Here is a 17,888-nt window from a genome sequence, read left to right as displayed (position 1 = left end):
TTGCCCCCAGGCTCAGGGGCAAGGGCCCGGAGAGAGCACCACTCCGAAGTGCTTTTCTCCCGGGCTTGGGAGCATTGTGCCTGCCTGGCGGGAACAGCGGGCGGGAGTGCTTGCAAACCGGCCTTTGGAGGCAGACGGGGAGGTCTTCCAGCGGGAGAGTGCCGGTTATGCTCAGACGCCCCACTGGCCAGTGGCACGATCCAGCAGGGCCCCTGCCCCTCGCAGCCTTGCCCAGACCTTCCTGGCCTCCGGGGGTACTGCCCCACCAAGGGGCAGGCTGCGGGGACTGGGTCCAGACATGCCCTTGCGCCTCCACTGGCTCATCCCCGCTGGTGCCTTTCCCCTGGGCCTAGGCCTCGGTTGAGGCCTCCTTGCAGAGGAGGTTGCTGGCAGGGGCTGTCTCCACACTGCAAGGTGCTGGAGCTCAGAGGGCCTCGTCAGAGGGAAGGGACCAGTAAGGGGCTGGATGCCCAAGACGTCTTTGGCCCAGCAGCCTCAGGGCAGCAGGGAGAGGAAGAGGCCCAACTTGCCCCTACGTCGGCTCTGCCCCTTCCCACACAGGCAGCCAACCCAGCAGCTGCCTGACAGACTCTGGCTCCCCCGAGCTCTCTGCCGGTGCAGGGGTCAGGAACAGACGTGTGCATGTGGTTCTGCCTTGGTCTGGGAGTGTGGACCCACTGCCTGGACCCCAGGCTCAGGGGCAAGGGTCCGGAGAGGGCAACACCCCGAAGCGCTTTTCTCCCGGGCTTGGGAGCATTGTGCGTGCCTGGCGGGAACAGCGGGCGGGAGTGTTGGCAAACCGGCCTTTGGAGGCAGCCGGGGAGGTCTTCCAGTGGGAGAGGGCCGGTTGTGCTCAGAGGCCCCACAGCCCAGGGGCAGGACCCAGCAGGGCCCCTGCCCCTGGCCAGCCTTGCCCAGACCTTCCTGGCCTCCGGGGGTACTGCCCCACCAAGGGGCAGGCTGCGGGGACTGGGTCCAGACATGCCCGTGCGCCTCCACTGGCTCATCCCCGCTGGTGCCTTTCCCCTGGGCCTAGGCCTCGGTTGAGGCCTCCTTGGAGAGGAGGTTGCTGGCAGGGGCTGTCTCCACACTGCAAGGTGCTGGAGCTCAGAGGGCCTCGTCAGAGGGAAGGGACCAGCAAGGGGCTGGATGCCCAAGACCTCTTTGGCCCAGCAGCCTCAGGGCAGCAGGGAGAGCAAGAGGCCCAACTTGCCCCTAGGTCGGCTCTGCCCCTTCCCACACAGGCGGCCAGCCCAGCAGCTGCCTGACAGACTCTGGCTCCCCCCAGCTCTCTGCCGGTGGAGGGGGCAGGAACAGACGTGTGCATGTGGTTCTGCCTTGGCCTGGGACTGTGGATCCCCTGCCTGGCCCCCAGGCTCAGGGGCAGGGGCCCGGAGCGACCACCACCCCGAAGCGCTTTTCTCCCGGGCTTGGGAGCATTGTGCGCGCCTGGCGGGAACAGTGGGCGGGAGGGCTTGCAAACCGGCCTTTGGAGGCAGCCGGGGAGGTCTTCCAGTGGGCAAGGGCCGGTTGTGCTCAGAGGCCCCACAGGCCAGGGGCAGGACCCAGCAGGGCCCCTGCCCCTGGCCAGCCTTGCCCAGACCTTCCTGGCCTCCGGGGGTACTGCCCCACCAAGGGGCAGGCTGCGGGGACAGGGTCCAGACATGCCCGGGCGCCTCCGCTGGCTCAACCCCGCTGGTGCCTTTTCCCTGGGCCTAGGCCTCGGTTGAGGCCTCCTTGGAGAGGAGATTGCTGGCAGGTGCTGTCTCCACACTGCAAGGTGCTGGAGCTCAGAGGGCCTCGTCAGAGGGAAGGGACAAGCAAGGGGCTGGATGCCCAAGACCTCTTTGGCCCAGCAGCCTCAGGGCAGCAGGGAGAGCAAGAGGCCCAACTTGCCCCTAGGTCGGCTCTGCCCCTTCCCACACAGGCGGCCAGCCCAGCAGCTGCCTGACAGTCTCTGGCTTCCCCGAGCTCTCTGCCGGTGCAGGGGGCAGATCAGACGTGTGCATGTGGTTCTGCCTTGGCCTGGGAGTGTGGACACCCTGCCTTGCCCCCAGGCTCAGGGGCAAGGGCCCGGAGAGAGCACCACCCCGAAGCGCTTTTCTCCCGGGCTTGGGAGCATTGTGCACGCCTGCTGGGAACAGTGGGCGGGAGCGCTTGTTAACCGGCCTTTGGAGGCAGCCGGGCAGGTCTTCCAGCGGGAGAGTGCCGGTTGTGCTCAGACGCCCCACAGGCCAGGGGCAGGACCCAGCAGTGTCCCTGCCCCTGGCAGCCTTGCCCAGACCTTCCTGGCCTCCGGGGGTACTGCCCCACCAAGGGGCAGGCTGCGGGGACTGGGTCCAGACATGCCCTTGCGCCTCCACTGGCTCATCCCCGCTGGTGCCTTTCCCCTGGGCCTAGGCCTCGGTTGAGGCCTCCTTGGAGAGGAAGTTGCTGGCAGGGGCTGTCTCCACACTGCAAGGTGCTGGAGCTCAGAGGGCCTCGTCAGAGGGAAGGGACCAGCAAGGGACTGGATGCCCAAGACCTCTTTGGCCCAGCAGCCTTAGGGCAGCAGGGAGAGGAAGAGGCCCAACTTGCCCCTAGGTCGGCTCTGCCCCTTCCCACACAGGCGGCCAGCCCAGCAGCTGCCTGACAGACTCTGGCTCCCCCGAGCTCTCTGCCGGTGCAGGGGTCAGGAACAGACGTGTGCATGTGGTTCTGCCTTGGTCTGGGAGTGTGGAACCACTGCCTGGCCCCCACACTCAGGGGCAAGGGCTCGGAGAGAGCAACACACCGAAGCGCTTTTCTCCCGGGCTTGGGAGAATTGTGCGTGCCTGGCGAGAACAGCGGGCGGGAGTGTTGGCAAACCGGCCTTTGGAGGCAGCCGGGGAGGTCTTCCAGTGGGAGAGGGCCGGTTGTGCTCAGAGGCCCCACAGGCCAGGGGCAGGACCCAGCAGGGCCCCTGCCCCTGGCCAGCCTTGCCCAGACCTTCCTGGCCTCCGGGGGTACTGCCCCACCAAGGGGCAGGCTGCGGGCCTGGGTCCAGTCATGCCCGGGCGTCTCCCCAGGCTCATCCCCGCTGGTGCCTTTCCCCTGGGCCTAGGCCTCGGTTGAGGCCTCCTTGGAGAGGTGGTTGCTGGCAGGGGCTGTCTCCACACTGCAAGGTGCTGGAGCTCAGAGGGCCTCGTCAGAGGGAAGGGACCAGCAAGGGGCTGGATGGCCAAGACCTCTTTGGCCCAGCAGCCTCAGGGCAGCAGGGAGAGCAAGAGGCCCAACTTGCCCCTAGGTCGGCTCTGCCCCTTCCCACACAGGCGGCCAGCCCAGCAGCTGCCTGACAGACTCTGGCTCCCCCGAGCTCTCTGCCGGTGCAGGGCGCAGATCAGACGTGTGCATGTGGTTCTGCCTTGGCCTGGGAGTGTGGACACCCTGCCTTGCCCACAGGCTCAGGGGCAAGGGCCCAGAGAGAGCACCACCCTGAAGCGCTTTTCTCCCGGGCTTGGGAGCATTGTCCACGCCTGCTGGGAACAGTGGGCGGGAGCGCTTGCAAACCGGCCTTTGGAGGCAGCCGGGGAGGTCTTCCAGTGGGAGAGGGCCGGTTGGGCTCAGAGGCCCCACAGGCCAGGGGCAGGACCCAGCAGGGCCCCTGCCCCTGGCCAGCCTTGCCCAGACCTTCCTGGCCTCCGGGGGTACTGCCCCACCAAGGGGCAGGCTGCGGTGACTGGGTCCAGACATGTCCGTGCGCCTCCCCAGGATCATCCCCGCTGGTGCCTTTCCCCTGGGCGTAGGCCTCGGTTGAGGCCTCTTTGGAGAGGAGGTTGCTGGCAGGGGCTGTCTCCACACTGCAAGGTGCTGGAGCTCAGAGGGCCTCGTCAGAGGGAAGGGACCAGCAAAGGGCTGGATGCCCAAGACTTCTTTGACCCAGCAGCCTCAGGGCAGCAGGGAGAGCAAGAGGCCCAACTTGCCCCTAGGTCGGCTCTGCCCCGTCCCAGACAGGCAGCCAGCCCAGCAGCAGCCTGGCAGTCTCTGGCTCCCCCGATCTCTCTGCCGGTGTAGGGGGCAGGAACAGACGTGTGCATGTCGTTCTGCCTTGGCCTGGGAGTGTGTTCCCCCTGCCTGTCCCCCAGGCTCAGGGGCAAGGGTCCGGAGAGAGCACCACCCCGAAGCGCTTTTCTCTCGGGCTTGGTAGCATTGTGCGTGCCTGGCGGGAACAGCGCGCGGGAGTGCTTGCAAACCGGCCTTTGGAGGCAGCCAGGGAGGTCTTCCAGCGGGAGAGTGCCGGTTGTGCTCAGACGCCCCACAGGCCAGGGGCAGGACCCAGCAGTGTCCCTGCCCCTGGCAGCCTTGCCCAGACCCTCCTGGACTCCGGGGTTACTATCCCACCAAGGGGCAGGCTGCGGGGACTGGGTCCAGACATGCCCGGGCGCCTCCCCAGGCTCATCCCCGCTGGTGCCTTTCCCCTGGTCCTAGGCCTCGGTTGAGGCCTCCTTGGAGAGGAGGTTGCTGGCAGGGGCTGTCTCCACACTGCAAGGTGCTGGAGCTCAGAGGGCCTCGTCAGAGGGAAGGGACCAGCAAGGGGCTGGATGCCCAAGACCTCTTTGGCCCAGCAGCCTCAGGGCAGCAGGGAGAGGAAGAGGCCCAACTTGCCCCTAGGTCGGCTCTGCCCCTTCCCACACAGGCAGCCAACCCAGCAGCTGCCTGACAGACTGTGGCTCCCCCGAGCGCTCTGCCGGTGCAGGGGTCAGGAACAGACGTGTGCATGTGGTTCTGCCTTGGTCTGGGAGTGTGGACACACTGCCTGGACCCCAGGCTCAGGGGCAAGGGCCCGGAGAGAGCAACACCCCGAAGCGCTTTTCTCCCGGGCTTGGGAGCATTGTGCGTGCCTGGCGGGAACAGCGGGCGGGAGTGTTGGCAAACCGGCCTTTGGAGGCAGCCGGGGAGGTCTTCCATTGGGAGAGGGCCGGTTGTGCTCAGAGGACCCACAGGCCAGGGGCAGGACCCAGCAGGGCCCCTGCCCCTGGCCAGCCTTGCCCAGACCTTCCTGGCCTCCGGGGGTACTGCCCCACCAAGGGGCAGGCTGCGGGGACTGGGTCCAGACATGCCCGTGCGCCTCCACTGGCTCATCCCCGCTGGTGCCTTTCCCCTGGGCCTAGGCCTCGGTTGAGGCCTCCTTGGAGAGGAGGTTGCTGGCAGGGGCTGTCTCCACACTGCAAGGTGCTGGAGCTCAGAGGGCCTCGTCAGAGGGAAGGGACCAGCAAGGGGCTGGATGCCCAAGACCTCTTTGGCCCAGCAGCCTCAGGGCAGCAGGGAGAGCAAGAGGCCCAACTTGCCCCTAGTTCGGCTCTGCCCCTTCCCACACAGGCGGCCAGCCCAGCAGCTGCCTGACAGACTCTGGCTCCCCCCAGCTCTCTGCCGGTGGAGGGGGCAGGAACAGACGTGTGCATGTGGTTCTGCCTTGGCCTGGGACTGTGGATCCCCTGCCTGGCCCCCAGGCTCACGGGCAGGGGCCCGGAGAGACCACCACCCCGACGCGCTTTTCTCCTGGGCTTGGGAGCATTGTGCGTGCCTGGCGGGAACAGCGGGCAGGAGTGTTGGCAAACTGGCCTTTGGAGGCAGCCGGGGAGGTCTTCCAGTGGGAGAGGGCCGGTTGTGCTCAGAGGCCCTACAGGCCAGGGACAGGACCCAGCAGGGCCCCTGCCCCTGGCCAGCCTTGCCCAGACCTTCCTGGCCTCCGAGGGTACTGCCCCACCAAGGGGCAGGCTGCGGGCCTGGGTCCAGACATGCCCGGGCGCCTCCCCAGGCTCATCCCCGCTGGTGCCTTTCCCCTGGGCCTAGGCCTCGGTTGAGGCCTCCTTGGAGAGGAGGTTGCTGGCAGGGGCTGTCTCCACACTGCAAGGTGCTGGAGCTCAGAGGGCCTCATCAGAGGGAAGGGACCAGCAAGGGGCTGGATGCCCAAGACCTCTTTGGCCCAGCAGCCTCAGGGCAGCAGGGAGAGCAAGAGGCCCAACTTGCCCCTAGGTCGGCTCTGCCCCTTCCCACACAGGCGGCCAGCCCAGCAGCTGCCTGACAGACTCTGGCTCCCCCGAGCTCTCTGCCGGTGCAGGGGGCAGATCAGACGTGTGCATGTGGTTCTGCCTTGGCCTGGGAGTGTGGACACCCTGCCTTGCCCCCAGGCTCAGGGGCAAGGGCCCGGAGAGAGCACCACCCCGAAGCGCTTTTCTCCCGGGCTTAGGAGCATTGTGCACGCCTGCTGGGAACAGTGGGCGGGAGCGCTTGCAAACCGGCCTTTGGAGGCAGCCGGGGAGGTCTTCCAGTGGGAGAGGGCCGGTTGTGCTCAGAGGCCCCACAGGCCAGGGGCAGGACCCAGCAGGGCCCCTGCCCCTGGCCAGCCTTGCCCAGACCTTCCTGGCCTCCGGGGGTACTGCCCCACCAAGGGGCAGGCTGCGGGGACTGGGTCCAGACATGCTCGGGCGCCTCCCCTGGCTCATCCCCGCTGGTGCCTTTCCCCTGGGCCTAGGCCTCGGTTGAGGCCTCCTTGGAGAGGAGGTTGCTGGCAGGGGCTGTCTCCACACTGCAAGGTGCTGCAGCTCAGAGAGCCTCGCCAGAGAGAAGGGACCAGTAAAGGGCTGGATGCCCAAGACATCTTTGGCCCAGCAGCCTCAGGGCAGCAGGGAGAGCAAGAGGCCCAACTTGCCCCTATTCGGCTCTGCCCCTTCCCACACAGGCGGCCAACCCAGCAGCTGCCTGACAGACTCTGGCTCCCCCAAGCTCTCGGCCGGTGCAGGGGACAGGAACAGACGTGGGCATGTGGTTCTGCCTTGGCCTGGGAGTGTGTTCTCCCTGCCTTGCCCCCAGGCTCATGGGCAAGGGCCCGGAGAGAGCACCACCCCGAAGCGCTTTTCTCCCGGGCTTGGGAGAATTGTGCGTGCCTGGCGGGAACAGCGGGCGGGAGTGTTGGCAAACCGGCCTTTGGAGGCAGCCGGGGAGGTCTTCCAGTGGGAGAGGGCCGGTTGTGCTCAGAGGCCCCACAGGCCAGGGGCAGGGCCCAGCAGGGCAACTGCCCCTGACCAGCCTTGCCCAGACCTTCCTGGCCTCCGGGGGTACTGCCTCACCAAGGGGCAGGCTGCGGGGACTGGGTCCAGACATGCCCGGGCGCCTCCCCAGGCTCTTCCCAGCTGGTGCCTTTCCCCTGGGGCTAGGCCTCGGTTGAGGCCTCCTTGGAGAGGAGGTTGCTGGCAGGGGCTGTCTCCACACTGCAAGGTGCTGGAGCTCAGAGGGCCTCGTCAGAGGGAAGGGACCAGCAAGGGGCTGGATGCCCAAGACCTCTTTGGCCCAGCAGCCTCAGGGCAGCAGGGAGAGCAGAGGCCCAACATGCCCCTAGGTCGGCTCTGCCACTTCCCACACAGGCGGCCAGCCCAGCACCTGCCTGACAGACTCTGGCTCCCCCGAGCTCTCTGCCGGTGTAGGGGGCAGGAACAGACGTGTGCATGTCGTTCTCCCTTGGCCTGGGAGTGTGTTCCACCTGCCTGGCCCCCAGGCTCAGGGGCAAGGGCCCGAGGAGAGCACCACCCCGAAGCGCTTTTCTCCCGGGCTTGGGATCATTGTGCGTGCCTGGCGGGAACAGCGGGTGGGAGTGCTTGCAAACAGGCCTTTGGAGGCAGACGGGGAGGTCTTCCAGCGGGAGGGTGCTGGTTATGCTCAGACGCCCCACAGGCCAGGGGCAGGACCCAGCAGTGTCCCTGCCCCTGGCAGCCTTGCCCAGACCTTCCTGGCCTCCGGGGGTAGTGCCCCACCAAGGGGCAGGCTGCGGGGACTGGGTCCAGACATGCCCGGGCGCCTCCCCAGGCTCATCCCCGCTGGTGCCTTTCCCCTGGGCCTAGGCCTCGGTTGAGGCCGCCTTGGAGAGGAGGTTGCTGGCAGGGGCTGTCTCCACACTGCAAGGTGCTGGAGCTCAGAGGGCCTCATCAGAGGGAAGGGACCAGCAAGGGGCTGGATGCCCAAGACCTCTTTGGCCCAGCAGCCTCAGGGCAGCAGGGAGAGCAAGAGGCCCAACTTGCCCCTAGGTCGGCTCTGCCCCTTTCCACACAGGCCGCCAACCCAGCAGCTGCCTGGCATACTCTGGCTCCCCCGAGCTCTCTGCCGGTGCAGGGACCAGGAACAGACGTTTACATGTGGTTCTGCCTTGGCCTGGGTGTGTGTTCCCCCTGCATTGCCCCCAGGCTCAGGGGCAAGGGACCGGTGAGAGCACCACCCCGAAGCGCTTTTCTCCCGGGCTTGGGAGCATTGTGCGTGCCTGGCGGGAACAGCGGGCATGAGTTCTTGCAAACTGTCCTTTGGAGGCAGCCGGGGAGGTCTTCCAAGGGCCCGGACTGATCACCACCCCAAAATGCTTTTCTCCCGGGCTTGGGAGCATTGTGTGCGGCTGTCGGGAACAGCGGATATGAGTGCTTGCAAACCGGCCTTTGGAGGCCGCCCGGGAGGTCTTCTAAGGGCCCGGAGAGAACATTACCCCAAAATGCTTTTCATCCGGGCTTGGGAGCATTGTGCGTGCGTGGCGGGAACAGCAGGCAGGAGTGCTTGCAAACCGGCCTTTGGAGGCAGCCGGGGAGGTCTTCCAAGGGCCCGGAGAGAGCACCACCCCGAAGCGCTTTTCTCCCGGGCTTAGGAGCATTGTGCGCTGGTGGCGGGAACAGCAGGCAGGAGTGCTTGAAAACTGGCCTTTGGAGGCAGCCGGGGAGGTCTTCCAGGGCCCGGTGTGAGCACCACCCCAAAAAGCTTTTCTCCCGGGCTTGGGAGCATTGTGCGCGGCTGGTGGGAACAGCGGACATGAGTGCTTGCAAACTGGCCATTGGAGGCAGCCGGGGAGGTCTTCCAAGGGCCCGGAGTGAGCACCACCCCAAAATGCTTTTCTCCCGGGCTTGGGAGCATTGTGCGTGGCTGGCGGGAACAGCAGGAAGGAGTCCTTGCAAACCGGCCTTTGGAGGCAGCCGGGGAGGCCTTCCAAGGGCCTGTAGAGAGCACCACCCTGAAGCGCTTTTCTCCCGCGCTTGGGAACATTCTGCGCGGGTGGCGGGAACAGCAGGCAGGAGTGCTTGAAAACCGTCCTTTGGAGGCAGCCGGTGAGGTCTTCCAGGGCCCGGTGTGAGCACCACCCCAAAATGCTTTTCTCCCGGGCTTGGGAGCATTGTGCGCGGATGGCGGGAACAGCAGGAAGGAGTCCTTGCAAACCGGCCTTTGGAGGCAGCCGGGGAGGTCTTCCAAGGGCCTGTAGAGAGCACCACCCCGAAGCGCTTTTCTCCCGGGCTTGGGAGCATTGTGCGCGGGTGGCGGGAACAGCACGCAGGAGTGCTTGAAAACCGTCCTTTGGAGGCAGCCGGGGAGGTCTTCCAGGGCCCGGTGTGAGCACCACCCCAAAATGCTTTTCTCCCGGGCTTGGGAGCATTGTGCGCGGATGGCGGGAACAGCGAGTGGGAGTGCTTGCAAACCGGCCTTTGGGGGCACCCCGGGAGGTCTTCCATGGGCACGGAGAGAACACCACCCCGAAGCGCTTTTCTCCGGGGTTTTGGAGGATTGTGCGTGGCTGGCGGGAACAGCGAGTGGGAGTGCTTGCAAACCGGCCTTTGGGGGCAGCCAGGGAGGTCCTCCATTGGCACGGAGAGAACACCACCCCGAAGCGCTTTTCTCCCGGTCTTGGGAGCATTGTGCGAGGCTGGCGGGAACAGCGGGCGGGAGTGCTTGCAAACCGGCCTTTGGAGGCAGCTTGGGAGGTCTTCCATGGGCCCGGAGAGAGCACCATCCCGAAGCACTTTTCTCACGGAATTGGGAGCATTGTTCGCGGCTGTCGGGAACAGAGGACATGAGTGCTTGCAAACCGGCCTTTAGAGGCAGCCGGGGAGTCTTCCAAGGGCCCGGAGAGAGACCACCCCAAAATGCTTTTCTCCCGGGCTTGGGAGCATTGTGTGCGGCTGGCGGGTCAGCGGGAGGGAGTTCTCGAAAACCAGCCTTTGGAGGCAGCCGGGGAGGTCTTCCAAGGGCCAGGAGAGAGCACCACCCCGAAGCGCTTTTCTCCCGGGCTTGGGAGCATTGTGCGCGGCTGGCGGGAACAGCGGGATTGAGTGCTTGCAAACCGGCCTTTGGAGGCAGCCGGGGAGGTCTTCCAAGGGCCGGGAGAGAGCACCACCCCGAAGCGCTTTTCTCCTAGGCTTGGGAGCATTGTGCGCGGCTGACGGGAACAGCGGGCATGAGTGCTTGCAAACCGGCCTTTGGAGACAAACGGGGAGGTCTTCCAAGGGCCCGTAGAGAGCACCACCCCGAAGCGCTTTTCTCCCGTGATTGGGAGCATTGTGTGCGGCTGGCGGGACAGCGGGAGGGAGTACTTGAAATCCAGCCTTTGGAGGCAGCCGGGGAGGTCTTCCAAGGGCCGGGAGAGAGCACCACCCTGAAGGGCTTTTCTCCTGGGCTTGGAGCATTTGCACGGATGGCGGGAACAGCGAGTGGGAGTGCTTGCAAACCGGCATTTGGGGGCAGCCCGGGAGGTCTTTCTTGGGCCCAGAGAGAACAACACCCCGAAACGCTTTTCTCCCGGGCTTGGGAGCATTGTGCGCGGGTGGCGGGAACAGCAGGCAGAAGTGCTTGCAAACCGGCCTTGGAGGCAGCCGGGGAGGTCTTCCAAAGCCCGGAGTGAGCACCACCCCAAAATGCTTTTCTCCCGGGCTTGGGAGCATTGTGCGCAGCTGGCGTGAACAGCGGGATTGAGTGCTTGCAAACCAGCCTTTGGAGGCAGCCGGGGAGGTCTTCCAGCGGGAGAGTGCCAGTTGTTCTCAGAGGCCCCACAGGCCAGGGGCAGGACCCAGCAGTGTCCTTGCCTCTGGCAGCCTTGCCCAGACCTTCCTGGCCTCCGGGGGTACTACCCCACCAAGGGGCAGGCTGCGGGGCCTGGGTCCAGACATGCCCGGGCGCCTCCCCAGGCTCATCCCCGCTGGTGCCTTTCCCCTGGGCCTAGGCCTCGGTTGAGGCCTCCTTGGAGAGGAGGTTGCCGGCAGGGGCTGTCTGCACACTGCAAGGTGCTGGAGCTCAGAGGGCCTCGTCAGAGGGAAAGGACCAGCAAAGGGCTGGATGCCCAAGACCTCTTTGACCCAGCAGCCTCAGGGCAGCAGGGAGAGCAAGAGGCCCAACTTGCCCCTAGGTCGGCTCTACCCCGTCGCACACAGGCAGCCAGCCCAGCAGCAGCCTGGCAGTCTCTGGCTCCCCCGAACTCTCTGCCGGTGTAGGGGGCAGGAACAGACGTGTGCATGTCGTTCTGCCTTGGCCTGGGAGTGTGTTCCCCCTGCCTGTCCCCCAGGCTCAGGGGCAAGGGCCCGGAGAGAGCACCACCCCGAAGCGCTTTTCTCCCGGGCTTGGGAGCATTGTGCAAGTCTGGCGTGAACAGCGGGTGGGAGTGTTGGCAAACAGGACTTTGGAGGCAGCCGGGGAGGTCTTCCAGTGGGAGAGGGCCGGTTGTGCTCAGAGGCCCCACAGGCCAGGGGCAGGACCCAGTAGGTCCCCTGCCCCTGGCCAGCCTTTCCCAGACCTTCCTGGCCTCCGGGGGTACTGCCCCACCAAGGGGCAGGCTGCGGGGACTGGGTCCAGACATGCCCGGGCGCCTCCCCAGGCTCATCCCCGCTGGTGCCTTTCCCCTGGTCCTAGGTCTCGGTTGAGGCCTCCTTGGAGAGGAGGTTGCTGGCAGGGGCTGTCTCCACACTGCAAGGTGCTGGAGCTCAGAGGGCCTCGTCAGAGGGAAGGGACAAGCAAAGGGCTGGATGCCCAAGACGTCTTTGGCCCAGCAGCCTCAGGGCAGCAGGGAGAGCAAGAGGCCCAACTTGCCCCTAGGTCGGCTCTGCCCCTTCCCACAAAGGCGGCCAGCCCAGCAGCTTCCTGACAGACTCTGGCTCCCCCGAGCTCTCTGCCGGTGCAGGGGTCAGGAACAGACGTGTGCATGTGGTTCTGCCTTGGCCTGGGAGTGTGTTCCCCCTGCCTGGCCCCCAGGCTCAGGGGCAAGGACCCGGAGAGAGCACCACCCCGAAGCGCTTTTCTCCCGGGCTTGGGAGCATTGTGCGCACTTGGTGGGAACAGTGTGCGGGAGTGCGTGCAAAACGGCCTTTGGAGGCAGCCGGGGAGGTCTTCCAGTGGGAGAGGGCCGGTTGTGCTCAGAGGCCCCACAGGCCAGGGGCAGGACCCAGCAGGTTCCCTGCCCCTGGTCAGACTTGCCCAGACCTTCCTGGCCTCCAGGGGTACTGCCCCACCAAGGGGCAGGCTGCGGGGACTGGGTCCAGACATGCCCGGGCGCCTCCCCAGGCTCATCCCCGCTGGTGCTTTTCCCCTGGGCCTAGGTCTCGGTTGAGGCCTCCTTGGAGAGGAGATTGCTGGCAGGTGCTGTCTCCACACTGCAAGGTGCTGGAGCTCAGAGGGCCTCGTCAGAGGGAAGGGACCAGCAAAGGGCTGGATGCCCAAGACGTCTTTGGCCCAGCAGCCTCAGGGCAGCAGGGAGAGCAAGAGGCCCAACTTGCCCCTAGGTCGGCTCTGCCCCTTCCCACACAGGCGGCCAGCCCAGCACCTGCCTGAGAGACTCTGGCTCCCCCGAGCTCTCTGCCGGTGTAGGGGGCAGGAACAGACGTGTTCATGTCGTTCTGTCTTGGCCTGGGAGTGTGTTCCCCCTGCCTGGCCCGCAGGCTTAGGGGCAAGGGCCCGGAGAGAGCACCACCCCGAAGCGCTTTTCTCCCGGGCTTGGGAGCATTGTGCGTGCCTGGCGGGAACAGCGGGCGGGAGTGCTTGCAAACCGGCCTTTGGAGGCAGACGGGGAGGTCTTCCAGCGCGAGAGTGCCGGTTGTGCTCAGACGTCCAACAGGCCAGGGGCAGGACCCAGCAGGTCCCCTGCCCCTGGCAGCCTTGCACAGACCTTCATGGCCTCCGGGGGTACTGCCCCACCAAGGGGCAGGCTGCGGGGACTGGGTCCAGACATGTCCGTGCGCCTCCCCAGGCTCATCCCCGCTGGTGTCTTTCCCCTAGGCCTAGGCCTCGGTTGAGGCCTCATTGGAGAGGAGGTTGCTGGCAGGGGCTGTCTCCACACTGCAAGGTGCTGGAGCTCAGAGGGCCTCGTCAGAGGGAAGGGACCAGCAAGGGGCTGGATGCCCAAGACCTCTTTGGCCCAGCAGCCTCAGGGCAGCAGGGAGAGGAAGAGGCCCAACTTGCCCCTAGGTCGGCTCTAACCCTTCCCACACAGGCGGCCAGCCCAGCACTTGCCTGACAGACTCTGGCTCCCCAGAGCTCTCTGCCGGTGCAGGGGTCAGGAACAGACGTGTGCATGTGGTTCTGACTTGGTCTGGGAGTGTGGACCCACTGCCTGGCCCCCAGGCTCAGGGGCAAGGGCCCGGAGAGAGCACCACCCCGAAGCGCTTTTCTCCCGGGCTTGGGAGCATTGTGCGAGCCTGGCGTGAACAGCGGGCGGGAGTGTTTGCAAACAGGACTTTGGAGGCAGCTGGGGAGGTCTTCCAGTGGGAGCGGGCCGGTTGTGCTCAGAGGCCTCACAGGCCAGGGGCAGGATCCAGCAGGGCCCCTGCCCCTGGCCAGCCTTGCCCAGACCTTCCTGACCTCCGGGGGTACTGCCCCACCAAGGGGCAGGCTGCGGGGACTGGGTCCAGACATGTCCGTGCGCCTCCCCAGGATCATCCCCGCTGGTGCTTTTCCCCTGGGCGTAGGCCTCGGTTGAGGCCTCTTTGGAGAGGAGGTTGCTGGCAGGGGCTGTCTCCACACTGCAAGGTGCTGGAGCTCAGAGGGCCTCGTCAGAGGGAAGGGACCAGCAAAGGGCTTGATGCCCAAGACCTCTTTGACCCAGCAGCCTCAGGGCAGCAGGGAGAGCAAGAGGCCCAACTTGCCCCTAGGTCGGCTCTGCCCCTTCCCACACAGGCGGCCAGCCCAGCAGCTGCCTGACAGACTTTGGCTCCCCCGAGCTCTCTGCCGGTGCATGGGGCAGGAACAGACGTGTGCATGTCGTTCTGCCTTGGCCTGGGAGTGTGGACACCCTGCCTGGCCCCCAGGCTCAGGGGAAAGGGCCCGGAGAGAGCACCACCCCGAGGCGATTTTCTCCCGGGCTTGGGAGCGTTGTGCGCCCTTGGTTGGAACAGTGGGCGGGAGTGCTTGCAAACCGGCCTTTGGAGGCAGCCGGGGACGTCTTCCAGTGGGAGAGGGCCGGTTGTGCTCAGAGGCCCCACAGGCCAGGGGCAGGACCCAGTAAGTCCCCTGCCCCTGGCCAGCCTTTCCCAGACCTTCCTCGCCTCCGGGGGTACTGCCCCACCAAGGGGCAGGCTGCGGGGACTGGGTCCATACATGCCCGGGCGCCTCCCCAGGCTCATCCCCGCTGGTGCATTTCCCCTGTGCCTAGGCCTCGGTTTAGGCCTCCTTGGAGAGGAGGTTGCTGGCAGGGGCTGTCTCCACACTGCAAGGTGCAGGAGCTCAGAGGGCCTCGTCAGAGGGAAGGGACCAGCAAGGGGTTGGATGCCCAAGACCTCTTTGGCCAAGCAGCCTCAGGGCAGCAGGGAGGGCAAGAGGCCCAACTTGCCCCTAGGTCGGCTTTGGCACTTCCCACACAGGCGGCCAGCCCAGCAGCTGCCTGACAGACTCTGGCTCCCCCGAGCTCTCTGCCGGTGCAGGGGGCAGGAACAGACGTGTGCATGTGGTTCTGACTTGGCCTGGGAATGTGGACACCGTGCCTTGACCCCAGGCTCAGGGGCAAGGGCCCGGAGAGAGCACCACCCTGAAGCGCTTTTCTCCCGGGCTTGGGAGCATTGTGCACGCCTGCTGGGAACAGTGGGCGGGAGCGCTTGCAAACCGGCCTTTGGAGGCAGCCGGGGAGGTCTTCCAGTGGGAGAGGGCCGGTTGTGCTCAGAGGCCCCACAGGCCAGGGGCAGGACGCAGCAGGGCCCCTGCCCCTGGCCAGCCTTGCCCAGACCTTCCTGGCCTCCGGGGGTACTGCCCCACCAAGGGGCAGGCTGCGGGGACTGGGTCCAGACATGCTCGGGCGCCTCCCCTGGCTCATCCCCGCTGGTGCCTTTCCCCTGGGCCTAGGCCTTGGTTGAGGCCTCCTTGGAGAGGCGGTTGCTGGCAGGGGCTGTCTCCACACTGCAAGGTGCTGGAGCTCAGAGGGCCTCGTCAGAGGGAAGGGACCAGTAAGGGGCTGGATGCCCAAGACGTCTTTGGCCCAGCAGCCTCAGGGCAGCAGGGAGAGCAAGAGGCCCAACTTGCCCCTAGGTCGGCTCTGCCCCTTCCCACACAGGCGGCCAACCCAGCAGCTGCCTGCCAGACTCTGGCTCCCCCAAGCTCTCTGCCGGTGCAGGGGACAGGAACAGACGTGGGCATGTGGTTCTGCCTTGGCCAGGCAGTGTGTTCCCCGTGCCTTGCCCCCAGGCTCAGGGGCAAGGGCCCGGAGAGAGAACCACCCCAATGCGCTTTTCTCCCGGGCTTGGGAGCATTGTGCGAGCCTGGCGTGAACAGCGGGCGGGAGTGTTAGCAAACAGGACTTTGGAGGCATCCGGGGAGGTCTTCCAGTGGGAGAGGGCCGGTTGTGCTCAGAGGCCCCACAGGCCAGGGGCAGGACCCAGCAGGGCCCCTGACCCTGGCCAGCCTTGCCCAGACCTTCCTGGCCTCCGGGGGTACTGCCCCACCAAGGGGCAGGCTGCGGGGACTGGGTCCAGACATCCCCGGGCGCCTCCCCAGGCTCATCCCCGCTGGTGCCTTTCCCCTGGGCCTAGGCCTCGGTTGAGGCCTCCTTGGAGAGGAGGTTGCTGGCAGGGGCTGTCTCCACACTGCAAGGTGCTGGAGCTCAGAGGGCCTCGTCAGAGGGAAGGGACCAGCAAAGGGAGGGATGCCCAAGACCTCTTTGACCCAGCAGCCTCAGGGCAGCAGGGAGAGCAAGAGGCCCAACTTGCCCCTAGGTCGGCTCTGCCCCGTCCCACACAGGCGGCCAGCCCAGCAGCAGCCTGGCAGTCTCTGGCTCCCCCGAGCTCTCTGCCGGTGTAGGGGGCAGGAACAGACGTGTGCATGTTGTTCTGCCTTGGCCTGGGAGTGTGTTCCCCCTGCCTGGCCCGCAGGCTCAGGGGCAAGGGCCCGGTGAGAGCACCACCCCGAAGCGCTTTTCTCCCGGGCTTGGGAGCATTGTGCGTGCCTGGCGGGAACAGCGGGCGGGAGTGCTTGCAAACCGGCCTTTCGAGGCAGACGGGGAGGTCTTCCAGCGGGAGAGTGCCGGTTGTGCTCAGACGCCCCACAGGCCAGGGGCAGGACCCAGCAGTGTCCCTGCCCCTGGCAGCCTTGCCCAGACCTTCCTGGCCTCCGGGGGTACTGCCCCACCAAGGGGCAGGCTGCGGGGACTGGGTCCAGACATGCCCGGGCGCCTCCCCAGGCTCATCCCCGCTGGTGCCATTCCCCTGGGCCTAGGCCTCGGTTGAGGACTCCTTGGAGAGGAGGTTGCTGGCAGGGGCTGTCTCCACACTGCAAGGTGCTGGAGCTCAGAGGGCCTCGTCAGAGGGAAGGGACCAGCAAGGGGCTGGATGCCCAAGACCTCTTTGGCCCAGCAGCCTCAGGGCAGCAGGGAGAGCAAGAGGCCCAACTTGCCCCTAGGTCGGCTCTGCCCCTTCCCACACAGGCGGCCAGCCCAGCAGCTGCCTGACAGACTCTGGCTCCCCCGAGCTCTCTGCCGGTTCAGGGGGCAGATCAGACGTGTGCATGTGGTTCTGCCTTGTCCTGGGAGTGTGGACACCCTGCCTTGCCCCCAGGCTCAGGGGCAAGGGCCCGGAGAGAGCACCACCCTGAAGCGCTTTTTTCCCGGGCTTGGGAGCATTGTGCACGCCTGCTGGGAACAGTGGGCGGGAGCGCTTGCAAACCGGCCTTTGGAGGCAGCCGGGGAGGTCTTCCAGTGGGAGAGGGCCAGTTGTGCTCAGAGGCCCCACAGGCCAGGGGCAGGACCCAGCAGGGCCCCTGCCCCTGGCCAGCCTTGCCCAGACCTTCCTGGCCTCCGGGGGTACTGCCCCACCATGGGGCAGGCTGCGGGGCCTGTGTCAAGACATGCCCGGGCGCCTCCCCAGGCTCATCCCCGCTGGTGCCTTTCCCCTGGGCCTAGGCCTCGGTTGAGGCCTCCTTGGAGAGGAGGTTGCTGGCAGGGGCTGTCTCCACACTGCAAGGTGCTGGAGCTCAGAGGGCCTCGTCAGAGGGAAGGGACCAGTAAGGGGCTGGATGCCCAAGACGTCTTTGGCCCAGCAGCCTCAGGGCAGCAGGGAGAGCAAGAGGCCCAACTTGCCCCTAGGGCGGCTCTGCCCCTTCCCACACAGGCGGCCAACTCAGCAGCTGCCTGACAGACTCTGGCTCCCCCAAGCTCTCTGCCGGTGCAGGGGACAGGAACAGACGTGGGCATGTGGTTCTGCCTTGGCCTGGGAGTGTGTTCCCCCTGCCCTGCCCCCAGGCTCAGGGGCAAGGGCCCGGAGAGAGCACCACCCCGAAGCGCTTTTCTCCCGGGCTTGGGAGCATTGTGCGAGCCTGGCGTGAACAGCGGGCGGGAGTGTTTGCAAACAGGACTTTGGAGGCAGCCGTGGAGGTCTTCCAGTGGGAGAGGGCCGGTTGTGCTCAGAGGCCTCACAAGCCAGGGGCAGGACCCAGCAGGTCCCCTGCCCCTGGCCAGCCTTGCCCAGACCTTCCTGGCCTCCGGGGGTACTGCCCCACCAAGGGGCAGGCTGCGGGGACTGGGTCCAGACATGCCCGTGCGCCTCCCCAGGCTCATCCCCGCTGGTGTCTTTCCCCTAGGCCTAGGCCTCGGTTGAGGCCTCATTGGAGAGGAGGTTGCTGGCAGGGGCTGTCTCCACACTGCAAGGTGCTGGAGCTCAGAGGGCCTC

Source organism: Dama dama, unplaced genomic scaffold, assembly GCF_033118175.1.
Source record: "Dama dama isolate Ldn47 unplaced genomic scaffold, ASM3311817v1 ptg000064l, whole genome shotgun sequence".
NCBI classification, from domain to species: Eukaryota; Metazoa; Chordata; class Mammalia; order Artiodactyla; family Cervidae; genus Dama; species Dama dama.
The sequence above is the reverse complement of the archived record's forward strand: the minus strand, read 5'-3'. Positions refer to the sequence as shown.